General features: G+C 34.2%; 1 pseudogene across 1 annotated transcript in view; it reads left to right on the plus strand.

The window, feature by feature from the left end:
* The first annotated feature begins 2,352 nt into the window (after window positions 1-2,352).
* Window positions 2,353-27,988, plus strand: part of LOC143251065 (PX domain-containing protein kinase-like protein) — a 44,574-nt pseudogene continuing 18,938 nt past the window's right edge. Inside the window, exons 1-8 of the transcript XR_013028479.1 lie at window positions 2,353-2,487; window positions 5,864-6,051; window positions 7,891-7,987; window positions 9,194-9,271; window positions 10,725-10,798; window positions 12,449-12,523; window positions 13,964-14,068; window positions 20,674-20,812. The product of XR_013028479.1 is annotated as a PX domain-containing protein kinase-like protein (transcript). The remainder of the gene's footprint in view (window positions 2,488-5,863; window positions 6,052-7,890; window positions 7,988-9,193; window positions 9,272-10,724; window positions 10,799-12,448; window positions 12,524-13,963; window positions 14,069-20,673; window positions 20,813-27,988) is intronic.

A 27,988-nucleotide genomic window follows, 5' to 3' on the forward strand; every position in this document is an offset into this window, starting at 1 on the left:
ATTTGTTAGTAAAAGAGTAGCCCAAGAGTTGGTGGTGGGTGGTGATGACTAGCTACCTTCCCTCTAGTCTTACACTGCTAAATTAGGGACGGCTAGTACAGATAGCCCTCGAGTAGCTTTGTGCGAAATTCCAAAACAAACTATATTTTTGTACTTAAACATGCCGCTACTGTTTCGTATATCGCCAAAGTTAGGGTCTAGTTTCATCATGTCTATTTTGACATATAGGTTATCATTTAATACGTCTGGGAAATCTTTATAAGTTTCTCTCGCTACTATGTAGACTTTTTTCATATTCTCCAAGGAATTCCGAGACACTGTCTTTGAGGATTTCATGGTGTAGTCCACTAAAGTCGAGCCACTTGATATTTGAGCCTATAGGTTTATACACTTCTATTTCGAACGCAATCTTATTCTACTCCTACTAAAAAGGACCTAAAAGCTTATCTCATCCTATCTAGTTCTTCACAAAAAATTACTTCCATATAAAGCATTCTCTTTCAAAAGGTTTACCATAAACATTTCTTCAAGAAAATAAATTTTTCACTCTTAACTATTTATTTGTCAAAAAACCCAAGATACCCACTGTATACCCAAACTTACCTTACCAATGTAACTCTTACTATCAACAAGTTGACCCGAAATTTATTATTAAACCTAATTTCAGACTAAACAGGACTGGTATGGTTAGGTGGTTAGGGCACTCGACTCGTAATCCGAGGGTCGAGGATTATAATGTTACACTCAGTCCCACTATTTGTTAATAAAACAGTAGCCCGAGAGTTGGTCGGGGGTTGTGATAATTAGCCACCTTCAATTTTGTCTTTCACTGCTAAATTAGGAACGGCTAGGGCAGATAGCTCTCGTGTTGCTTTGCGCGAAGTTCAAAAACAGACTAAACATTTTTCCCGCTACCAAGGTCTTTTGGCGATTGGCCGTTGTTCACGTCTCTTCTACTCATACATTTGGCTTCCTACATCGGTAAAACCAAGACCTTACTGTCTTGATAATGAATATTCGGATGAAGAAGTTAATTTATTATTATTTGCTCTTCGTGACTCTGTACAGGAGTCGATATGGTTTAGCCCATTTCAATTGATGTTTGACCATTCAGTGCATAGTCGTTTGAAGTTGCTAAAGAAACAATGATCGGAAGATGACACGAAGGAAATGCACTCATTGGATTATGTTTCCAAGCTCCGGTCCAAACTCTTATGTGCTTGTGATTTAACTCGATAAAATTTTAAGTTATCCCATGCTAAAATGAAAACCATTTATGACCAAAAGGCTGAACAGCGTAAGTTTTGTCCTAGTGACATAATCTTATTATTATCCTATATGGGACATCCACTCATAGCTAGATATCATGGTCCCTATGAAGTTGTTTGGAAAGTAAATGACATAGGCTATGTTATAAAAACACATGACTGTCGAAAGGCTTCTCAGCTGTGTCATATTAATATGTTGAAACTTTATCAGATCCAAGATTCATCCATAAATATTTTACCCGTTGAGTGTTCTTCTGATACTGATGACAGTCGATTTGACTCAGACACCCGTAAATTTGAAAACATCAGAGATTAAAGCAATACCAAACTGAGTAATTCTGATATTCTGACCAAACTTGATGCAAAGCTCGATCACTTGCCTCGTGAAGAGAAAAATAAACTTTCTAGCTTATTGATTGAGTATGAGTTTATATTTACAGACTTTCCTAATCAAACCAATATTGCTGGTTATGATGTTGATGTAACTTCAGCTCGCTAGTTCCGGGTTAAGTGAATTGTATCCGTATCAGCTCCAAATTAATTCACCAATCGTGAACCGTCGTTAAGATATCAAGGAAGCTCAGGATCAGAGAGTAGATTCAAATTGTTTGTAAAACGTTTGCATATAAATAATTATATGTAATAACCATTATTATAAATTCTATTATTGTTCGTATATTAAAATATACTTGCATTGAAAAAGAAAGAAAACTATTGGTACCAATCTTGTTGGAAATTTCATAATTTTGATACCTATTGATGTGTATTTAACTTCTAAATTTAAGTAAAGGCTAGATACATGGTGAACAAGTTAATTAAAAGCTTGCCATATGATGTTACTTGACAAATTACTTTAAAATGTCGTTGGTCTTACTCTCAGAGTACGAAGTGAAAAACTGTATAATGAATAAAATTATCATTACTTATATTTGTTGTAAAATTTTCAACAAACAAAAACTGAAACACTTAACACCTTGATTTTTGCCTCTGAAGTGGATTTCAGCATGTTATAGAATTGATTTTTAAATTTAATAATACTATATTTTGACATTAGACTTTATTATTTATCTAGTTATTGCAACACTAGATGGTACGTAAGAGGGCTAATTTTATTATAATGGCGGTGTTTGAGAGCAGAAAATCTGTAAAGCTTGATATAGATGATACGCAGGTGTTATCATGTGTTATCGAAGGTGCTCAAAACATAAAAGGCCATACGGTAAGTTTATCGAATAATACTCGTAAGTGTTCTGTATGTGTGGGCTTGACGTGTGAAAATGTTTTTCGGGAGTTGTAATTGTGACTTAAACCATAAGTTTCAGAAAATATATTTCAATTTTAACTTCAAGCAGATACTTAAAAGTGGACCTGCAGTTGTACTTTGTACTAGCTATAATGTAAATTGTAAGTCAGTGGTATCGCATTCGAGGCATAGTAATTCCTAGACTATTATTTTTAACTAAACTATTTAGATTAAAATTAGAGTTACAAGTTATAATACAAGACTACGTTACAAATACTACAGTAAATTTCGCATTTTAGAATTACATTAGTTTCATTTTTCTGTAGATGTGGATGTAAATTAAATTTTATCAGTAATTTATATATTTATACAAATTACAATACAAGCTAGTTTTATTTAAGCAACAGTCTTGTTTATGTCTAAATGTTTTTAACGTGTTTAGGCTGACTTGTATATCATGTAGCAAACGTATTTGTTAAATATTTTATTTGTAAAAACCTAATTTTTAAGTGATTGTTAGTGTTGAGTAGCAGTTAAACATGCTATAAATAACAGTTATTATACATTATTGATAATACAACTTCAGTTCAAAGCACCTGACCAGTTGAATATACCAAAAGGAACAATTTTAAATTATGAGTTAAATATTTATATAAGAAAGCAAAAGCTTCAGAACTGCAGTGCATACAGCAATATAACTATTAAAAACCATCTGAAAATTGTAAAAAACAAACAAAAAAGTGTAAAATTTAGTGTTTGTCCAAACAGTTTTTTTTTTTCTGATTCTCGTACATAAATAAAGTTGTGGTGACAAGTAAACTACTTGTTTTAAGAATGAAGCTAGCAAGAGGGCTGTTGATAGATTACACAAGCCTGCAAATTTAAACTTTGTAGATGTTGCTATGGTTTTAATAATGGATTTTCTATAGTTCAGTTATGCAGATTTTGAAAATAATATATTTTTTTTCCTATTGCATAAGGATTCTTTACAAATTGGGAAAAAAAGAAAACTCTTACTAAGACCCAATTATTCTTTTGTTTACCTCAATGAACATTTGTTATTATAATGTTTATTTTTCACATGAATATTGTACAATTAACAGAGGTATGTTTATCTTTCACATGAATATTGTCATGTGCTCTTACTTATCAGTCTCAATGAAACTGATGTTATCAATTCAGAGATATTTTGAGTTCAAATACTCTTGTTATACACCTGATTTTTGTTTACAACATACCTGTGTATTTTACTCAAAGCATGACACATTTAATAATAATTTTGCAGCTATTGTCAATATTTCTTCTCCAAAACTGCAGTGGACCATTTCTGTGGACAGTTGTTTAACCTAATCTAGAATATGTTATATATTCTAGTTTTAAGACTGTAAGAAAAGATAAATTACATAATTAATTAAAGGACACATGTGGCTTTGTCTGCCAGCTTCAAATTCGTTTCTAGCTCTGTACTTTAAACAGTCATCTTGGATTATGAAAATACCCATCTCCCATTTTTATAATTTGCATTTCTGGATGTATAGTTTTATGATTGTTCTTTTCAACTGGTGGAGTATCAAAATACTTTTGCAAAATTTATAAACTGAATAAATAAAAATCAGTTAAAAATATTTAAGATAAACAAATGGAAGCTTGAAATTTGAAGTTATCCTAAAATATGGTTGTTTTACCCAAGGTTTATTTTAAGAATAATTTGTATGATATATGAAGAAAACAAAGACTATATTTTAAAAGAAATCTAATTTGGATCAAGGGAGTTTTGATGAAAGATTGGCCTATTCAAAAAAGAAAAAGAATCAGAAAAATGGACGTATAAAACCTTGTATATTGTAGCAAGAAAGAAACTTTGAAGTCATATTGGTCAAACGTTCTCATTCAGAATAATCTGATAATGGATTCTCTGATAAAAGCCCACTATTATAATTATCTCTGACAACAGTTTAGTATTAGTTTTTTCCTTTTGAACCTTTCTAGTTTTGTCAGTAATCCACACTATAATAAGACTAATGTCGCACAAACTGTAAATGTATCTGCATTCAAGTTTATATTAAGTAGTGATACATATTAGAAAAGCAGAATGTACAAATATGTAGTGTCATCCTATTGTTACAGAAATATCGGTAGGATTTTTTTTTCTTTTCAGGTGAAATAAAAGAAGTTATAAAGTAGTTTTGAAAATGCATTTTAGGTGATATCATATTTAGGTTGACTAGAAGACCCAGTTTTGCCAGGACATTTCTGTTTTGTTGATAGTTTCTATTAGAAAGAAAACTCAGTCACATTGAATCATGAATATAATATATATGTCTACTCACTTTGTGTTGTAACGTGTACTCTCCTCCCACCAAACTCTCTTGAAAGTTCCATTTCTGCATGGTGAGAAACTGAGGTCTGTACCAGTCTGAATGTGGAGACTGTTAAAGTAGCAGTCTTCATTAAAACATGCATTAAAGACTACTGAATCTTGTGACTGTTTAATGAAAAAACAGTAGTTCTACATTTCGTACATTCTTCACAAAAATATATCAACACAGCCAGGTGGGTAGGGAACTTGATTCACAGTCTGCAAGTTATGGGTTTGAATCTCCATCACACCGTATGTGCTGCCCTTTTCAGTTGTAGGATTGTTATAATACAATGGTTAATCACACTATTGATTGGTAAAAGAGTAGCCTTAGAGCTGGCAGTGTGTGGTTATGACTAGCTGCCTTCTCTCTGTAGTCGTTCACTGCCAAATTAGAGATAGCCCTCATGTAGTCTTGCTTAAAATTTGAACCACAACAAGAATGTCTAATAGTTTATAATTAATGCAAAAACTTAAAAATAGTATATTTTAATATGTTGTGGATTCTCAAACAATTCCAGGTTTGAAGAAGCCTATTTTAAGATGATTTGAATAAAGGTTTCTTGGATGAATACTTTGACAATTTTTGCTCATTTTTTTTCTGTGTTTCATCACAAAAATAAGTTAGAATTATTGCAAAAAACAGTACAAACATTAATATATGTGAAAATATTGTGGAATAGTTTTATAGATTTAAAGTTTGTTAAAATTATTTCAGATTTATAGTAAGTGTAAAATAAGAGGCAAGGGCTGGATTGACCTGGTACTTTGGTTTGAAAGTTGGGTCTGCCTAACCATATTCACCATAGTATTAACATTATTAACTGTAAGTTGTCAGTTGGCTTTGACAACACATGTAAAACATGATAAAATAAGTATAGTGACTGGTATTTATATTAATATTAAAGTATATAATTTGTGCTGTGTAAAATATTGTATGAAAACTTTATTTGGATACTTTTCATTTTGTCTGATACTCAATACATTTTATAGGCTTATCTTCTGAGGGTTCAGAGAGGCTATATGGCAGAGAATTTCTGGCGTCTTTCACGTAGGTATAGTGATTTTGATGCTCTGAATACCAGCCTTCAGCCTGCTGGTATTGACGTTCTATTCCCACCTAAAAAGTATTTGGTAACATGGGAAGAGAATTCATAGCAGAGCGACAACAAGGATTGCAGGTAAGACTGCAGTACTTACTATCCATGCTCTTGTAATAATCACTACATCTGAAAAAAGTCTGACAGAGAAATTCAATTCTGAGATATTTTTCATTTGGTTTGCAGTTATTTAAATGTATTTGTTGTTTTATTGACGTGAGTTGAAAAATATTTGCTTTCAAAATAAAAATTAATTATTATTTCAAATCTATACGTAACTCGCTTAGAATAGCTAGTAAAGTTTTTTCATTCACACAAGTTCTGCATATCAATTATTAACAATGAAATAATTTATTGATGGACTGTCAAGTTTAAGTGTAATTTAAGAAAAACTTTTAGGTCTGAATCTAAATATTGAAATACATTATATGTACAAGAGAGAACAGAATTAAAATAGATATAATTGAACATCATTGTGTTTAAGAATAGGATTAGGTTTTCTTGTTAATTGGGTTTCTTATATATTTTTCTTCTGTCAATATGCCCTCTCTGCTTTAGGCTTTTTACTTGAGAATAATAAACAAAAGTTTTTTTTTTTAGTTGGCAAGTATAGAGGTTTTCAGTGTTTCTACAAATAAATATAAAGTTATGTTTGTCTCACCAATATAACAGCTTTTACCATCTGTACATTCTGTTTTTTAGAAGTTTCATTATGTATATACTTTTTGTGGATAGCAGTTGATCTAGTCTTTTACAGACAAAAATGTAAATTGCACTTTATTGTGAATTTTATATTCTTTGGCTGTTCTTAACCAGATTGTATGAGGTAAGTTTGAAATGAATATTGAAATACAGATGATAGGGATATATTTTGGAAGAATTATTTTCTGTGTCAGTTTGATGCTTGTAGATTTACTATTGTTACAGGTTCTCACATGATTTTCTTTTAAATTCTTGTATCTCATCTGATGATGTTGGGTAGACCAGGAGAAACATGAATAAATAGAAGTTTTACTTTGTACAACGACTCATATGTTTTGTGACCTTTAAAAAATATAGTTCTTTCTAATATTTAATTTGTAGAACTTTCTGCTGTTATTGATATATGTGTATATATTTAAAGATATGGAAAACTTTTATGATATAGTTTTGACTTGTGACATTGAGTATGGCATTAGACACAATGGCTCAGCATGGCCAAGTGGGTTAAAGCTTTTGACTCGTTATCTGAGGGTCGCGGGTTCGAATCCCTGTTGCACAAAACATGCTCGCCCTTTCAGCCGTGGGGGTACTATAATGTGATGGTCAATTCTACTATTCATTGGTAAAAGAGTAGCCCAAGAGTTGGCGGTGGGTGGTGATGACTAGCTGCCTTCCCTCTAGTCTTACACTGCTAAATTAGGGATGGCTAGCACAGATAGCCCTCGAGTAGCTTTGTGCAAAATTAAAAAAAACAAACATTACACACAAAGTGCAACTTTGAGATACTGATGACTTTTAGTAAATTTGTAATTTTTAAGTATGTCTAAAATATAATGATTTATTTGGATGTATCAGTGGGAATTCAAATGTTTTTAAATCTTGCCATTTATTCTGCATATAATGTAGATTATGGTATATGTATTTCATTAAATCGTTTTGTACGTAACAGATATATTAAAAATCTGTAATGGGTTACATGTTGACTCTGTATGTAAATAACAATGAGCATTTGTTTTGTGAAGATGGCATTGGATTTTAATTTTACACTTAAGCAGGTTAATAGTTAATTTTGTTTCTCAATTATATAATTATACATAGTTTCTTAATTAAACATATGTAGGTGTTCTAAGGAGTGATATATAAAAAAAACAAAATCTATATATGGTTTTGTTTCTGATCAAGCAATTTTAGTAATTTAAAAATATTACCTTTCCATAGGCTTACATCAATGCTGTTCTAGCACATCCAATGTTAGCAAATTCCTTGCCTGTGAAACGTTTTCTTGATCCAGACAAATATTCCAGTAATTTTGCTGGTACGTAACTTGAATGTTCTTTTGTGTAATGTAATGATTCAAAGTATGTGAAAACACTGCACTGACTGAGGATATTTCTCCTGTGGCCTTCATATCACACTATTATGAAACTGTTGCTGTACCCAACAACACTCCACCAAGATAAGAAAATAAACTCATATTTTACCTAAATAAACTTTTCATAATTATACTACTGCATTTTAGAAAGTTGAAAGCTGTTAGGTTAACTCTGCCTAACTTTGTTTCAGCAAAGTTTGATAACATTTATTGTTTTTGTCAGTTTAGTTTTTCTTTCTCTGAGCAGTTTTGGTCTAAATGCATGTTTATTCTCGTTAGTGGCAAAGTTCATTTTAAATAAATGTCCAATAGATAGAAAAATAAGTTTAGAAATGTGAGAGGAATTGTTGGTTATGGAAAAGGAGAAAAAGACAAAAATTGGAGTGGCCAGGTTGGTTAAGGCATTCAACTTGTAATTTGAGAGTCACAGGTTTGAAACCCCCGTCACACCAAATATGCTCACCCTTTCAGCCGTGGAGGCATTACAATGTGACGGTCAATCCCACTATTCATTGATAAAAGAGTAGCCCAGGAGTTGGTGGCAGGAGGTGATGACTAGCTGCCTTCCCTCTAGTATTACACTGCTAAATTAGGGACAGTTAGCACAGATAGCCCTCGAGTAGATATTCCCAAAATAAAAAAAAACTAACAGGCAAAAATTGGAAAGCAAAAAGAGAAGAAGAAGATGAGAGAAAAGGAAAGGAAACAGAAAATAGAAACACAAGGAAAAAGAAACTGTGTATTAACTATTGGATTATCTTGCTGTGGCTGGGGCATTATAATGTCAAGAAGTCAGACAATGAAAAATTAGGGAAAATTTTAATGGCTGTGGTTGAAGGTAAGGGGTTAAAAGAAACTTTTTTTTAATAAAATGTATTGACCCAGTTTCATAATTGAGAAAAAATAATTCAGATAGTCACACTTAGCATATTTTTGTCTATACATAGTTTTTTAATTGTATTACAGTAAAGGAAAAACAATTGCGTAATAGCAAAATAGAAAGTTGATTGAGAGTCCATGATAGAAAAATAACATATAGATGTTACTTACATTGTGATTATAGTTTTTGTTGTGCATATGTTTAAAATATATTTTATGAGATTCTGTATACAAAGTGATTTATGCTTTTAATGAATATTTTGTTCACAGAGATAGCTCTTCAACACGTCTCCATGGTGTTTCGTTCAGAGTGTCGGTGGAAAGTTGTTGAACCTCTTCCTGACATGGGCAAGTGCTGGTTGATGTATATGTATAGTTTTTAAAACATCATGGGTTCAATTTTACCTACAGTCAAAGTCTTTGGTATCATTAAGCTACATAAACCTTTTAAAAAACCCTTATTTGAAAACATGATAAACTGAGTATTCAGGTAAGCGAGTACTGTGTCAACCTGATTTTAAGGAGGTGTTTTTTGGGGGGGGGGTAATAAATAGGCTAAAATATTTATAGTTACCTCATAATCACAGCTGACCACAGACTCCTACCCCCTACTCTTATATTTTGTGTTCCTAAATGTCCAGATAGGATCCATCTATGTGTTCGTGTCAGATGTTCACCAAAGATCATTGCTAATTTTTGCAACTAATCTACCTGCTGGCTGTTCAGTTACAGTATTGATTTTGTGGATCTAAAACAAAGACGTTGTGACACGTTTTTTGTTCTTTCCATGGTTTTTGTTAATGGAGGATCACTGTTTGGTCGAGATCACTATAATTGGGCCAGTGTGGTAATTTGTTAATTGTTTGCATTTAACTTCTAGTCAAATGTGTAAAATAAATATTAACCAGTAATTATATTATTTACTTCTTAAAAATATAATATTAGATCAAGATAAAAAATTTGTTAGTAACTTCGCTAAAGGAAGGAAGGATGGTTGAACTTTAGCATGCAAGAAACAAAACTAAAAAACACCTGAATATGAAATCATTCTCCCCAATCTCTAGTATCCTATAGAAGTTTAAGTGTTAATTGTTAAGCAAAAAAAAAAAAAAGTTCGAGTCTGTTTGGTTTATGTTGCTCACATTTTATTGTAGAGAAATTTGTATATCATTTGCCAGCAGCTAATTAAACTATTTAAATGTCATAGTAATGTAATTATCCTTTTTGAATAATGGATTAACTTATTGAACCTTTGATAGATTGTTTAGGCAGAGTGTTCTTAATGAAACTTTGTAGAATGGACGAGAACTGCCTGTTGTGGAGACACAAGTCTAAAGAACAATGTTTTGAAAGTCTTCTACACTTGTGTCTCCACAACAGGCAGTTGAAACGTCGTCCTCTACACTTGTCTCCACAACAGGCAGTTGAAACGTCGTCCTCTACACTTGTGTCTCCACAACAGGCAGTTGAAACGTCGTCCTCTACACTTGTGTCTCCACAACAGACAGTTGAAACGTCGTCCTCTACACTTGTGTCTCCACAACAGACAGTTGAAACGTCGTCCTCTACACTTGTGTCTCCACAACAGGCACTTTCCGTCCATTCTACAAAGTTTCATTAACTTACTGAACCTTCGAACATAAAACGTGCCAACTGAAATAGGTTTTAATCAAGTAGTCCATGTGGACTGTTTTAAAGTGAGATCACAATAGTGGACAGTATTTGTATTTTTAGCACTGTAGAACGTGCTTTTAATTCTGTAACAAGTACAGAAAATTTCTGGTTTGTTTATTCCATGCAGGTTGGAGGCTAAGAAAGCAGTATTTTCTGATCAAGCCTGAAGGAGAAACTAAAGAAAGGCTGGTTCTTTCATGGGTATGTAACTATAGAAAGATATTACGTAAATAATTTGTTTTACAATCATATGACTGGATTGCAAATAGAGCAACATTTGATGTATGTTATATTAAATCATTTGTGATATTCATGATTTTATGATTTATTTTACTATTATTCTATTAATGTTTTAAACATGTTCATGAATATTCAACATTGTTTTATTATTGCAGGAATCAAATATAACTTTCTCACATTTTCAAAGAATTTGAATTTGCTTGAGGAATTTCATCATTTTAGTTGATTTTTCCAATTTAGAATGCATGATCCGTCTCTTTTCATTTCTTTATAACCAATGAAAGTTAACATATTGCATGGATTAAATAAAAAAAACAAACAATTCGTGAGGATATATAACTTTACATGAGGTAATTAATTCTGTTCTAGTATTATCTGTAAAATTTTCAACTTTCAATATTTTTACCTGTAGAAATAATTCTTCCAATATGTGCTACAAATAAAGAATAAGCTGCTTATATTTAAAATATATATGCTCATTACACAGCTCTGTTTACAAATATGTGCACATACAGAACTCTGCTTGCAAGTGAACTTTAACTGTAGATATGTAACATATTACCATGAATTACTTTTATGTGAAATTTGCAGTTTGGTACTGTTGTTAGTGACAGTAAAATACAGTCTTGAAAAGACTTTTGCTATGGTCTGAAATATCTAATAATAATTTATAAACTTGTTAGTTTATTAAACTATCTCGTTATTGTAGAAGTTTAAAAATAAGGATGACAGGTAATTTAGATTTATTAGTTTGTTAATTTCATCTGTGTAATGTACAAGCTTATAAGTTAAGAATTTATTAATTTAGTAATTTTATTATATTGTTATAGAAGCTTACAAAATGAGGATTGTAAGTAGTTTAATTTCTGCTGCTTGAAGTGCAAATGAGCTTTAGAAGGCTATCATTGTGCAGGTGCAATTTTACAAATTAGAAATGGAACTAGAGGTTATGATTATAGTGAATCTTTGAGTTAAACAAGTGTTTTAATTTCGAAAAAATGACAGTCAACCTGTGAAATAATTTTTTGTAATCTTATGTTTTCTCAGAAAACTGTTCAAAATTGGGAGTAACTTATTTCTTTTGTGCACTTTACCATAAGCTAATATAATTATGTTTTTGTGAGTAACAGGTAAAATGAAAAATAGTAAAATCTTGTATAAAAAAACTTTGAAAGAATTCTAGTATTACCTTATGATTAGCAAGTCCTTGAAACAACTCAATTAACTGGGCAATTAGTCTAGCAATTCTCTGAATAGTATCTCTGTGTAAGGTGTTGTTATGTATCTAAACTGTGGATCTACAAATATTAAATCTGGATTATTATAGTGAACATAACACTGAGGTTAAATATAAATCAAGTTTTTTAAGAGTCTATTAACAAAATTCTGTGTAGGTGAGTTGTTGCAACAAATGTATGAATCAACACATCGTGATATAGCATAATATTGACGTTTTCTTAATAGATATGTATTAACTCATTTAAGTCAGAGTTTACTAAAGTAATGTAAATAGTTGTAGTTAAATAATTTTAAAAGTTTGTTTAATCACCTAAAAAATGTAACAGTTAAATCAGTAAATAACTAACAAATATCTGTTATTTGTTTATTCAGGTTTCATTAGGTCCAGATTATTACCTTGTGCATAAGGATTTGCAGTCAGCTATAAAACTGTTGGTTGGTTTACAGGTAAAATTATTTTTTTATCTGAGTTTTACTGCCTTTTCAAATATTGTCACAAAATAATTTTTTCCAAAATTGTTAAGGAGTTAAATATTTCAACTTGAAACGTTCGTGCATACAACTGTCTGAACAGCTACTTCTGTTTTTAAATATTTCAACTTGATACGTTCGTGCATACAACTGTCTGAACAGCTACTTCTGGTTTTAAATATTTCAACTTGATACGATCGTGCATACAACTGTCTGAACAGCTACTTCTGTTTTTAAATATTTCAACTTGATACGTTCGTGCATACAACTGTCTGAACAGCAGCTACTTCTGTTTTTAAATACCTCATTCTATTATGAAGGTATCTCAATTCGACATGGGAAACTCAACAGTAAAAGAAGCTAAGCCTTCTGGTCAACTGTTTTTGAAATTGTACGTAAAAAGGAGTGAAATTAAAATTATTGTAGTGAAAAAAGCATTAAGTGATTATTATTAAAATGTGTTCACTAGCTTAGAGGTGTTATGAAATGTTCACTAGGTTTTAGTAAGGATGTATTAGATGTGACAAAGACAATTTAAAACCTTGTTTCAAAGTCATTTTATTCTTATCAAAAGTGTGAAATGGGAATTTATTGTTAAAGAGTTTTTATAATTTATATATTAACACATAATTTTCCATAAATAAGACTTTGTCCTAACCTTAGTAACACTATTCAAAAGCGGAAAATTTTGTGGTAGTTTTAAGTAAAGTGACATAATCATACGGAACAGTGAGGTTAGTTAATGTATTTTACAGTAATTTGAACTTATATTTTACTGGTTATTTAGCACTAGACTTAAACTGGTTAAATCAGAGGAAATGTTAGTCTTCATTCTATCCAGTTCCCCATTTTTTATTGAGTGAGACATTTTTATAAATGAATATGTTATTTCAAAAGTAACTATCCAGGCAATGTAAGGGAATTGACAATAGATAATCTTTTGACTAACATTTTTCAATACTAAAAACATCTAGAAGATCTAGGACAATTTGAGTTTTTTTATTTTTAAATCAATGTTTTGAATCAGGAAAACATGATGGTTAATAAAGATAAGTTTTTATTGTTACTCAGTTGAACTTGTAGATACTTTTAGTGAAATAAAGACTGAAAATTCTGAAATGCATTCAAGGTTTGTTTAAAATATTGAAAAATTGCTCTAATGTAGTTAGTTAGTTATAAAAATAAAGGATGAAACATGATGATATATGTTTGAACATAGAACCTCTGGTTTTCAACTATGTTTTTGACAAACTGAGTGACCAAAAGTATATAGAAATGTACTCAAACAGGTATAAAAAAAAACAACAATTGAACTTTTATTGTGGTTAATGTTTTGTTTTTCACATAACAGTTGCATTAAAGTATATCTGTTGCTTTGTTACAGTGTAAAGTTACCTTCAGCTTTTCTTATTCCAGCATCCATATATTTATCCAATAACATTTGCATCAGTCAGAGAAAGTGGATGTTTAGTTATTAGAAACTTGGAAGAGAATGGAACGCTAAGGGATCTCATGTGTAAAGTAAGCAGAAATGTTTGGAAATGTTTATTATTAAAAGTATTTACTAAGATATCATGTAATAAAGTGTTCATAATTGCCTCTGTACCTTCAGATATTTGTGTGTAAAAATTTATATATAGCAATCCACCTTATAGATCATGTTTGTTGTTTTTCTACAGTACCTTATGGAAATTCAATAAATGTATCATAAATAAATGTTATTAAAATAAGATTTAGTTAATGTATATTGAATGATGTGTTTTGATTTATGAAGAAAAAAAGTCTTATAAATGAAGTTTCAAATGTAGTTGAATACAAGGAAACAAAATATACGTATTTGTATTTAGGAAACCCTCGAAAAGGTCACAAAATAACAGATGTTGACATGTGAATAAATAAATAATGAATTAGATAATGCTAAGTTCTTGTATTGAAAACTTAAGTTCTTTCACTCAGTAATAAACTTGGATTGCAAAATCTAGTATCGTAAATGTAATAAAAAGGTTATATAAATTTTGGTATAAGATTTTTTTTAGATATGTTTACAACAATAACAACAAAATTCAATGTTACCTTCAATGAACACTTGCTGATTTTTCAAAGTGTGTTAGAATTAGCCAAATATAATGTCATAATCAAAATAGGAATAGTTATTTTTTGTACAACATGAAGTCAAGTTACTTAATAACCGTATGGGTAGATTGTTTCATACTATAATAAAACTCTTGCTTATATGATACTGGAAAAACTTTATTATATGATGTGCAACCCCTAACTGTGTTCATGTGGATTTGCAATAAGGGTCATGGTCTTCCTGTATCACCTATGTTTTCAATCATGGAGAACTTTATTTTTCTCCATTCTCAAGGTGTAAATATGATGTCATGAATACGTAACACCCGGATCTAATGCACTGGTAAAACATGTGATTGACTAGTTCTAATCATTCTTTTAGCATAACAATGAATAATTTAAAATTCATTCTCTATTTTGTCACAACATAGAAATGGGAGAGATCTCATGCAACATCTTTATTTTATCTCTTCCATTGTAACTGACTCATTCCTCTCTTTCACAAAATCATCTGTGTGAACTGGGAAATTGGTTCTTGGGCATAAGTTATTCTATATTGTGAAATGTTGTTAAGATACATTAGTTTGTACATAGTGTCATCAAATTTTCACTCCTTATGAGAAGAAATGTTTATAGAATAATGCTAAAAGCTATTTCTTTCATGTATTATGAAGTATGAAAAACATGAGTAAATATAGGTTGTGTCATGATTGAGTTATTTTTTTTTATTAATGTGTCAGTTTTAACTGTTGGTAAGTTATTGGTTATAATTGTCTTGTTTGTTCTTTGGAAATTATATTTCATTATCCTTTTTAATTCATGGGTTAAGTCTTGAATAAAGTTCATGATTATTGAGGGAATATAGTCCATTGTTAGGATTATTCCACAAGAAACCTAGCATTGGTTCTGGGTTCAGGCATTTTCTCTCAGGTGCATCTTCTTCTCTGGCCCGAGATGCAGAATGATCATTCATTCATGCATGCAGTCATTGGAATCTTCTTCCAACAACAGAGACCTGCCCAATCAACCCAGGGCGGGATCCATGGAGGTTGATAGACTTCCTTCAAATAAAGAAAATAAAGACAAAAGACATTGAAGAAAACAGAAGGCTCTCCACCCAATTCACTCATACATAAGTAAAAATGGCCACTTTGATACAATTGAACTGTTGAGGTTTTTGTTCTTATCAATCAAAATACTGATTGATTCTTACCATCCTGTGTGTCTTTTTTTACAGGAAACATTTCTGAAACATGCTGATACAGTCACGTTTTGGCAGTTTTCTTTGTATGGAAATGACTGCTTGTGTGATGGACGAGTGCATGGAGGGGTGGCACTGCTGAACATTCAGCATGTGCCCATCCTGTCTTTGCCACTCAACACACCCTTGTAGGCTGTAGCCATCCATGTTTCCTTGAGTCGTACCATCACTGTTTGTTCTCTCTACATGTCTCCTGTAGAGACCTATGAAAAATCAGACGTTAATGCTCTCGTTGAACATTTGCTGTCTCACTTTTTAATTCTGGGGACTTTAATGGAAATAATCCCATCTGGTGAGTTGCTGACATTGATGGAATGGGATGCTCTATAGAGCATATGCTCTCAGATCACAACCTTGCTCTCTTCAATACTGGTTCTTATAATTATTTTACTGCACCTAATCAGTCTTTTACAGTTGTCTATCTCTCAGTCTGCTCCCCTTCACTGTTCTTCCACTTTCCATGGAGGGTTGACAGTAACCCACTTGGCAGTGTTTGTTTTCCTGTCACTTTGTGAGAGACTGGCTGTGGTCGATGCAACCTGACCTGTGTACCTGGTAGAAGCTGGAGCAAGCCATCTGGACCTCTTTCACTGCTCTTGCAGTACGTGATCCTGCCACCATTTGTAAGCCATCGATTAACGAGTGCATGGCAGTAATGACTGACTGTATTATCCAGACAGCTGCTCAGTGTATTACTAAAACCTCAACACGTTTTCCTCTATACCCTCATTCCTGGTGGAATCCTGCCTGCCACATGGTACAGAAGGCTCAGAAATGGGCCTGGGATACCTATGAAAAGTATTCCACACTTTTCAACCACATTTCTTTTCAGCAGGCTCTTGCACATGCTAGGCAGGTAAGATGTCAAAGCCAGAAGGAATCTTGGATTAAATTCACAACCAGTACCTCTTCTGCCACCAGTTTCAAAGTTGTGTGGGACAAGATTTGGAAGGTCAGTGGGCAGTATAATTCTGTCCCCCTTTCAATCTTGCTCTCTGACCAGGAAGTTGCTGATGCTCAGAGCATAATGATATTCTCAATGAAATATTTTACCAGGTATCTAGCACTTCTGCTTCATCCTCTGCCTTCTTAGTCATCAGGACTTGGGCAGAGCAATTGCCTCTTTCCTTTTGGGCTGATCATCTCTATGACTATAATTGACTCATTACACTGGTGGAACTCAAGCTGACTCTTCATCAGTCTGGAGGTACATTGGTCAGACCTGAATACACAACAAGATGCTGTGCCATCTCCCTCCTGCTTCTCTTGCTGTTCATCTGGTTATTTGTAACTGGATCCAGCAGGAAAATATTTTTCCTGATGAGTGGCACCTTTCTCTAAGCCTGGGGAGGATCCCAAGATTTCTTCAAACTACTGTCCAGTTGCTTTAACGAGCTGTCTGTGTAAGACCTTAGAGAAAATGGTTAATGTTTGTTTTGTTTGATACTTCAAATCAAAGAATCTCCTCTCACACACCTAGTGTGGGTTCTGATGATAGCACTCCACCTGATTCAACTTGAAACATCGATCGGAGAAGTCTTTCTCAAGCATTATCTTGTGTCAGTATTTTTTTACCTTGAGAATACTTATAATACTATGTGGAGGTATGGTCTTTCTTGAGACCTCCACTTGTATGGATTGAAAGGCCATTTGTCCATTTTGTATCAAAAATTTGTTTATGGGGAGGTGATTTCAAATTTGTGTGGGTTTGACCCTTTTCCATTCTTTTCTACAGAACTTGGAGTCCCTCAGGGCTGTGTCTTGAGTGTCACACTTTTCATAATAAAGATTAATGCCATCACTGGCAAATCCCTCTTGCTGATGCAAATGGGGTCTATGTCGATGACTTTCATTTCTCAAATCAGTTTATCAAACATGAGGTTTATTGAGAGGCAGCTACAAACTGCCCTTGATTGTTTACTGAAGTGTACCATTGCAAATGGTTTTAACTTTTCTCTCTCTAAAATCGTTTGTGTGCACTTTTGCTGCCAGCAGGGTATTCACCCCAATCCTGACCTCCATGTTGGTGAAGTTGTGCTTCCCATGGTCCTTGAGGTAAAGTTCTTGGGGCTTGTCTTTGACAGTAAGCTAACCTTTATACCACACATTAAGCAGCTATGAGTTAAGTGAACAAGGGCACTGAATGCCCTTTGTGCTTTCTTTTCCACCTCTTGGGGTGTGAATTGATGTTCTATGCTAAAGATGTATTATGCTCTCAATTGATCGAAACTGGACTATGGATCTTTGGTCTATGGCTCTATCAGAACCTTGGCCTTGAAGATGCTGGACCCCATTTATCATTGGGGGCTTTGGCTCTGCCCGAGGGTTTTCTGCACCTTTCATTCTAGAATTTATATGCAGAGTTTCATGAAACTCCTCTACACCTTCATCATTCTCAAATGTCTTTGTTATATGTTTCAAAACTTCGATTTGTACTGGAGCATCCCACCTGAGGTTGTGTTTTCCTTCCTCAGTGGGCCATGCCTTTTCAGAACAGATAATCTGCCATCGTTCCTTTTGGTCTTTATATCCAAGTGCAGTTGGATGAATTGAGTCTGTCCTTTGATGACATTGCTGTATCCACTGGTCAGCCCATCCCACCATGGCTTATAACCGTCCTAAATATGACCTTACTTTCAGTCATCTGAGTAAAGCAGATACTCCCACTACTTGGAAGTGTGGCATCATTTGAGACCTTCACTCATACATGTTGCAAGGCCGTTTGCCCATTTTATGAAACATTTGTTAATGACCAGCAACTTCAAGTCCATCTGGGTTTGACACTTACCCGTTCTATTCCACAGGAACTTAATATCTCATTATAAAAATTAATGCCATAAGAGACACCCCTCGTACATTGCAAACAGTCTTTATGTCGACGACTTCCACATCTCGTGTCAGTCGTTGTGCATGAGGTTAATTGAGCAACAGCTACAGACTGTTCTCAATCATTTACTGATGTGGACCACAGCAAATGGTTTTACCTTTTCTTTCTCTAAAACTGTTTGCATGCACTTCTGCTGCCAATGGAGCATTCACAACAATCCCAAGCTCTGTCCCAGAGAAGTTATGCTTCTTGTGGTCCCTGATGCAAATTTCTTGAAGTTTATCTTTGTCTGTAAGCTGACCTTTATTCCACACATCAAGCAGTTACATGCCAAGTGTACAAGGGCACTGAACATCTTTCATGCTCTCTCTTTCACCTCTTGGGGAGCAGATCAATGTTGTATGCTAAAAGTGTATCTTGCCTTCATTTGATTGAAACTAGACTATTGGTCTGTGGCTATGTCAGAACCTCGGCCTTCTAGATGTTGTACTCTGTTCACCATCAGGGGCTTTAGCTTTGCACAAGGGCCTTCTGCACTTCTCCAGTTCAGATGTACACTGAGTCTGATGAACCTCCTCTATGCCTCTGCTGCTTGCAACTGTTGTTACAGTTTACCTGAAAACTTTGATCCTTATCACAGTATTCCACCTGGGGTTGTATTCCTACCTCAGTGGGCTGTGCTTTTCAGAATAGATGGTCTGTCATTGCTTCTTTTGGCCTTATTATCCAGGCATACCTGGATGAATTGGGTCTGTCCTTGGATAACGTTGCTGTATCCACTAGTCAGCCCATCCCTACATGGCTTATTACTATTCCCAAAAGTGACCTTTCTTTGAGTCATTTGAAGAAGGTGAATACTTCTGATTGGAAGTACCATCTGCTATTTGTTGAACACCTTGCAAGCCATCCTTCCATTACCATTTATATGGAAAGTTTGAAATCAGATAATTCTGTGAGAAACAAACCCCAACAAACTATGGCAGAGTACTGTTTAGCTTCTATGTGATCCAGGGCAAGAGAAATGATGTTCAGTTTGGCAGTGAATACAGAAACTGAATTGTACTATATATACTAATTCATTTAGCTTTCTGCTTGCTCTGGAATCACTTCACGTTTGTTCTCACCCTGTTCTTGCCAGTATTCTAAGCTGTTGATTGGTTATTCATGTGTCAGTCATTTGAAGTATGTGCTTCTATAAGGGACTGTTTCAAAAAATGAAAGAGTGGAAGGGGGCTACCATGTATGATTCAGTACATAAGCCCTATCTCAAAAAAATAAAATGATAAAAGGCTATACTTTTATTTTCCAACTTCATAATATCAGTAATTTGAGTTCCTAATTTGAATGAAACTATTGATTTCGTATTTTGACATCACAAATATCTAATTTTAAACAGTGCTGCATTCAACATACAAGGTAACTCACGGAAATCTATATTTAGATGTGTTCTTTTAATATTGGCTTTCAAGTTAATAAATTAACTCATATATAATATTAGTTTGAATTATAATCTGATTTGATTTGAAACTTATTGACATAAATTTATAAAATAGAAGTTCAATAAAATTTTGAATGTAAGTCAACAAATGTAGTGACATGATCTTTGACTAGTGATTCAATGCAAAAGAGTTAAAAAGATATCAAAACAGCAAATCATTTGTTATCCTTATGAACACTTACTCAGATGATTGGTTTTTGTTTTCATTAACCTCTAACAGTAAGAAAGAGCAAGGAAACCAAGGCATGATGTCAAGCATGCACTTTATTAAATCTGTTACATGAATTTTAAAGTATGTGCATTAGTATGCTTACCTATTCTTGTGTAATGTATGTATACATGCAGCATACATAATTTGAATTATCTTAGATATAATTTTTGTGCAAGTTAAACAACAACAAAGAAATGGTAGATAGTTTTTCTTTAAATCTCATGAATGTTGTCTTTTTTTTTTTTTTTCTTTCCAGAGTAAACCAAAAACCTCATTCTTAAAGAAATATATTAATCCAAAGATAGTCTGTCCTGTTCCTACACACTTGATCAAAAAGTTTGGTCGACAGATTCTTGAAGCGTTAAAGTTCCTACATGATAAAGGGCTATTTCATGGTAAAAATAGAAAACATTTTCACTTCTTTTTCTGGTTTTGAGCAGATGTTATGTGATGGTGTTAATTAGATGTTTTCTTAGTTAACTGAGTGTATCAAAAAACTTGTTTTTTCCTGTACTTCTTGAAATAGTAATGTAACGCATTTACACTTGTTTATGTATTTTACCAAAAGGCATATATCATGCAAGTGATTGTTCATTTGAAAAGAGATGCTAAAAATATTTTTATCCATTCATTTAAATAACTTTTTCATAATTCAGACACAGTATATTCAGTAAAATGGCATTATTAAAAGGAAGATTTTCACCTTATACATCATTTTTGGAATAAAGTAACATTTTCTGATACAGTACTTCCTTTTCTTGACACAATTAGTTATTCCTGTTAGTTACTGCCCTCTAAATGCAAACCTTTTTTATGACACGTCACAAGCCTTCTACACCCCCACATTGGAATCAAATCATTCAAACATGTTTCTCATGTAAATCATCATGTGTCACTTCATCATCAGTAGGAGTGTAGTACACGTTTTGCATGTGGCTCCTCCTATGCACCTGTACAAAACTTATCCCTTCAAGTTCTCAGACGTTTTTCTTTTTGTCTTGATATGTACTTTTGATTGAATTAGTTATTGAAGGTGTTTCAACGTAACATACTGAAGTCTGAAAGCAGTCAGGTGCACTTATCTTTATTCTGCTCGCATTTATTTTTACTTGAAATGTTTTTTGACTGCTGCAACGTGAATTCTGAATTTAATGTTGCAACTTTGGGCATCTCACATTTGACAGGTACAATACTAGTACCAGGCTTCTGGTATTGGTAAACCTGTTGGCAGATTCCTCTGTTTATTAGCAGGGAGACTGAATATTCTATGGATCAACCTTTATCTCCAGACATTGCCGACTTCCTATTGAATTTACTGTGCCTTCTCATACCCTTCCTAGTGATCTTTTCTTCCATGGTGTTTTTCAGACTTTATTTCCAAGTTGGATTCTTTTTTTTTTCTTGTTCCTATTATCTTATGACCAATGCACATGTATCTCCAACCCTATTTGGTATTTCCCCTGATGTTTAGGTTTATGTTGTCATATTCACTTCTCATTTGGGCAATGGCGTTATTATGCCTCATCACTGATGAGCTTGAGAATAGCATGATCTTGCACATTATAGGACTGACTGTCCATATCTTGATCAACAACTGTTGGGTTTGATGTTTACTTATTTTGGGGCAGGTCCAGAATTTCCTGTTAGTTTAACCTATGCTCAATATTTCTGCCTTTGTCTTATTCTCATGACTCTTTTGCAATACCTTTCTTCTGTCTGAGACTATTCATAGAAATTTTGAGGGCTTTTTCTAGGGACTTCCTCTCCTTCCTTACCTCTGCATTGGCTCATTTGTCATTTGTGGCTTTTCTCTTGCAAATGTGGTGTATCTGTTGTTGGGAACTTTTAGGTTGTGGCAATATCTCGAACTTGTTTATATATCCCACAAAGTTCATGCAGTCTTGTGTGGCATTGGTCAAGCAAAAATCCACTTTATCTCAGTTGGAGCTGAGTGTGGTGCCAATTCTAATTTCCTATCTTTCTCTTTCCCAGCCCTTATGTGTCCTTTCTTCTCATGGTCCCACAGTTTATTGTTTTTCTCAACTGCCAACAATTCCAGCTACTACCTTGCAAGTTCAGTCCTGGTGGAAGTTCATATTACTGCCTTAATTCATTGGTGGTATCCTGTCACCACCAGTGTTTGGGTTCTTCATGTTTTATCAGAAAGACTTGACATTCTGTTTCTCTCCCCAACTCCCCTTGTCCTATGTGCCTCTTTCCTTCTTGTCAGCATCCCATAACTTCCCAGAATCTCTCAGAGTTGGTTGAGGACCTCATTACACAACAAGCTGTTGAACCTGTTCCACATCTTTTCCCAGGGTTTTACTCTTGTCTCTTTGTGATTCCCAAAAAGATTGTGGACTGGAGGCCTATCATCAATTTGTTCCACCTTGATTGTTTTGTTCACCTCCCACATTTCACTATGAAGTCCTACCTCACTCTTCAGTGGAGATTTTCTCTGGGTCTGAGGAGGATGAAGATGGATGACTGAAGTGCTTATCTGTATATTCTTATATTTGTACAATCTTGTCCATCAAGGGGAAATGCACCAATTTTGTACTCTGTCCTGCAGGTTGGCTTCTACTCCTTATGTTTTTGTTGAATGATGAGAGCTTTTGCTCTTCATCTTTATACCCTTGTGCTGCATTTCCATTTTTACATATATGGCTATCTAATTTCTGCCCATTTTGAACAGGAGTCGGCCATTCATACTCATCGCTCTACCTCAAAGCTACTTTGGTAGGCTAGTTGTTGAAATTGGAGATGTTTTTCCTGCATCCTACTCAATACCTATATGCTTTTCAACAGCTGGTCCCAATCTTTTCTTTTCCAACTCCATTTTATGGAATTATTGGTTTGCCACACCTTGTCTGCTCAGTCACTTTCTGCATGAGAGGTTCTGTCACTTTTCTGTTGCATGTTCCCTTCAGTGGAGTCTGCATGATAAAATTGTACCTTACTCAGGATCTCGTGGATACTCTTGTTAAATATTCCTTCTTACCATGTAGATGTTCTCCTTTGGTGGTAGGACAAGCCTCACGGATTGGTGGGTGTCATGCTCCCTACTTCTCAACTGGATTTACATCTAGACTTAGGTGAATGGGTCCACCATAAGGAAGGCTTTTAGTCATTAGTCTGTCAATAAAGACATCAACATCTTAGAATTCCAAGCCATTCATCAAGCTTTGGATCACTTTCTTCCCATTGCTAGATGTCTGGTGATCCATTCAGACAATTTAGCAGTGTCAGCTTGTATCAATCACAATGGTGATACCTGTTCAAAATTCCTCTATTTTCTTGCACTGAATCTCCTGTTTTGTGTCCATGCACAACACATTCATTTAATTGTGTATTTTGTCCAGGGTGCTTTCATTTTCATGGCAGATTATCTATCCCATCCCGACAAGATACATCTGACAGAATGGTTCCTTTATTCTCTCATTTTTGTGACTGTGGCTTTACAGTGTGTGGGGTTTTCCTCACATACATGGATTTGCCACAGTTCTTAATCTCCAGTTACCCCTCTTTTGGTTCCCAGTACCTCAGGATTTGGCTACAGATGCTCTCAGCCAAGATTTGTCACATAAATTATTATGTTATTTTCCTCTCTGATTGTTTCATTGGATAATTTCACTTATTCATTCCACTCTGTGCCAGGTTCTTCTGATCATTCCCTGGCTTGTCTGTGGTTTCCTCATTTACTCCAACTGCAGTTATTCCCTCTTGTAGCACTTACATAGTTACCTAACCACCTTTGTCAACCTCAATTACTTGTTTTATGTCCAGAATTTTGTCTTATCTTTTTTCACACCTTGTTTTTGTCTAGTCCTTGGCAAGGAGATCTGGTTTATCCCATCTTGTAACTTTTCATTTTGCTCAAGCCATTCATCCTCCACAGAAGTTTATCAGCAAAAATGGAAGCTTTTTTGCACATGGGCCCTGGCTTAGACGTTTTCTGCCACTTTTTCTACTGTTGCTGTTGTCTCTGACTTTCTCTTGTAACCTTTTGACCAGGGGTGTTCATTTCTCTTGATTTCAGATCATCAGGCAACTGTTTCCCATGCTTTTTGTCTTCCCAATTACTTTAGGTTGTTTCTCTTCTCCATTCTTACCATGTTAATCTGTTCCTTCCAAATTTGTCAGCCTCCTCAATAAGCTGCTCTTCCAGATTCGGACATTAATGTAGTCCTTCATTCTTTTACCTCTATTCGAACCTATTTCCTTGTGCTCTTTGCTTCACGTTTCTCTTGAAAAGTGTTTCCATCTTCTTTTGGCCAGTGGATGTTGACAGTCTGGCTTGTTCACCATTGATGTTTGATGCACACGTTACCACCATACCTATCTTCTCCTTCATCTGGATTATTCCTTCCTTCCCAAAACCTTGGTGGTTTGTGAGCATAACTTCTCTTTTTTGTCTGTTTCTCTTCCCCCTGTTTCTCCTCTTCATCCTGTTCAGATCCAGATTCCATGTGTTGAGCATGCCCTTCATAGTTAATATTTCCCCCACAGATTCCTCCAGTTGTTTCTGTTCCTGTCTCTCTATACTGTGGCAACCCTCTTCATCCAGAGATTTCTGAATTCATTTAGCTTATTACTCTTTATCCCTTTCTCACTGTACTTTGTTTCATGTTACATCCCATTAAATCTGTCAAAACTTTTTCCCTTGCTTCTCGTCTTCATTGACCTTTGGAAGAAATCCTGCAATTGTACATGCGGAACAACCCTAACACATTAATCTGCCATTATTTACATCATATCACAGTTTTGACTTCTTTGCGTTAAAAGTTTCACCTTCCACTTGTGGCTATACTTCAGTGTGACTCTGACACTGGTAAGTCTTTACTGATCTTTCCTTCTTTTCAGGGCCTCATGCTTCATGCCTTCATTACATGAATCCCACTCTGGTGCCTGGCCAGGTGTCCTTTAACACTAAATCTTCAGTGTACACCATGATGATTAGTGCTTTTCTTTCCATGGCTTTATATGCTCACCTTTGAGATTGCTTGTAGATAAATAACCTCACAACAGTTTGTTTCATAAATATGCCCATTCCAGACCATACTACCCAAGACTTTATGGGCAAAGCAGAATGAGATAGCTTCCCATTCCTGTAATGCTTTGATTGAATAAAGCAGTGAGGTCTGCTTTTCAGAATAGAGTTTCATGACCACCTATTGCACTGTCTAATGTGATGACATTCCTTCACATTCTCCAATGCATTTTTACTCCTCTTTTCTTCTATTTGAATGTGGGAGTCCTTACCAATTCTAAGCTGCTGGAATGCTCAATGGTGGAGGCACCTTTCTGAGTTGGTTTCATAAAAAAGATAACTATAACCATTTAGTCAAATGTAGGGTGGTGGTGTTCTGCTGATGCAGATGAGACATTGCATCCAGAGGAATTAGTCATCAACTTGTTGGATGATGTGGCCTCCTGATACTATTTACACTACCAATGGAGTTAAACCATTCAAAATGCAGTTTACCTCTTTCACTGGGAGCCCTCATCTTATCATTGCGTAGATGATTGTAACCTGGTTTTGGATTTAGAGTAAATCAATCAATATAACTCCTCACACAGGTTTCAGGTTGTCTATCATCCTCCTTCACTGGGAGCCCTCATCTTATCATTATGTAGATGATTGTAACCTGGTTTTGGATTTAGAGTGAATCAATCAATATAACTCCTCACACAGGTTTCGGGTTGTCTATCATCCTCCTTCGATTTCCTTTCTCTGTGTTGTGGATCACAGCTGTAATATGTCTGTTCTGGTTCTTTACTTGGTTATCTCTTGTTCTCTTCTTATTGAGATGTTAATTCTATTTGGAAAGTTCCAGCCTTTTTCACATTTAGGGGAGTTAATTATATGCAAATAGACATTCTTTGGATACCAGATGCTAATTTCCTGGATTGAACTCTTGCATTATACCCAGGAATTAAATCTGGTCGAGTTGATTGTATATGATAGACATTCTTTCAATACCAAATGTTAAATTCCTGAATCAATAGCTCAGAGCTCATCCTGTAACACAGGAAACAGATTGGTTTTCAATTCCCCTGTTTTTGAGTTTGAGATGAAGATGTTATGATCTTCATCCTACCCTTGTGCAGATGTCAGTACATTGCAAGGAGGTTTTATATGTAGTTGCCTGAGTATGTTTTGCCTCACACTAGCCACTCTACCTCATAGGATGCATCCTCATTTACCCACTTATCTTATTGTGGGATTAAGTTGCAACATCTTCTCTGGTTAAGATCACTTCCCTAGTGCATTAGATCCCACTAAGATGTGCACTTCTCATTTTTTGTCCTTGTACGAATGAGAAGTATACCTGGATCAGAAGTGGTAAGGTTTCTTTCTTTGGGTCTTCAGACCTGACTTTCTCACATATGGATGTATCCTTTAGATGTTTTCAGGGAGTATGATTGTTCTTCCCTTGCACTGATCCTTCTTCCTAATCAGTGGGGGATTCTAGTTAATTTTGTGAGAAGAGAAAAGTATATAGTGTTGGAAGTTATAAGTTTCCTATACTGAAAACATATTTTCAGCAGGTAATTTTCCCCTCCTTACACTTATCCTTCCTTACCATGCATTTACAATGCTTCTGTCATCTACCAAACATTGATATGATAGTTTGGTAGAAGTGCATAGAGGGAGTCACATGTGTCATGTGAGTGTTCTGTGCTTCTCTTGGTGGAGAAGTGACACGTGATGTTTTATATGAGACGCACATTGGAATCATTTGATTCCAATAGGTGGAGCAGAAGGCTTATGGCATGAACAATAACAAAAAAATACATTTAGAAGGCAGCAGCAAATGGGAGTAGCTAATCTTGTGAGAAAAGGGAAGTACCTGTCAGAAATACATTTCAGTGTAGGAAAATTATAACTTTTGACAACATTTATAGTTATTGGACATATGCATCAAATTAATAGACTAAATATTTGTCTGTTTCTGAAAATTAATGTCTATTTAATAAAAGTAATTTCTCAAAATGTTTCTCTTAAATTTATAAATAAATCAAACTTCAGGATAATAATAAGCACTAATTTTTCTAACCATAGCCAGATGTTTAAAATGTGAATTACTTAAGACTGTTCTAGTACAATAACTGATTTAATCCATAAGCTATTAAGTCGTGTGTGTGTGTGGTGATAGGTACTCTTTGTGGTGGTCATCTTATTATGCTTGGTGGTCAGTAGTTATATCAGTCTTGCTATTTATGAATATTAGTTTCTATTACCTGGCTCTGTATGATTAGTGGTGGATTCAACATTATAGAGGGTCTGGACACCCTTCTCAAGAGCAACAATAACAACAAATAAAAAAGAAACAAGTATATAGACTTTGTTATTCAGTTTGTAAGCACTTAAAAATATTCTATATCATTAATGAAAATTAAAATGTTATATTCCCTGTTATTATTAACATTTTTAGAACAAAGCTTTACTTATTTTATTAATTAATCGTTTTCAGATGGGTCGTGGGTGAAAAGCCGTACTTACTGACTTGTTCACAATTTTATTTGATGAATTTGTCATTATTTTTCATATTAAGCTGTAGATTATA

Source organism: Tachypleus tridentatus, chromosome 5 (genome assembly GCF_004210375.1).
Source record: "Tachypleus tridentatus isolate NWPU-2018 chromosome 5, ASM421037v1, whole genome shotgun sequence".
NCBI lineage: Eukaryota > Metazoa > Arthropoda > Merostomata > Xiphosura > Limulidae > Tachypleus > Tachypleus tridentatus.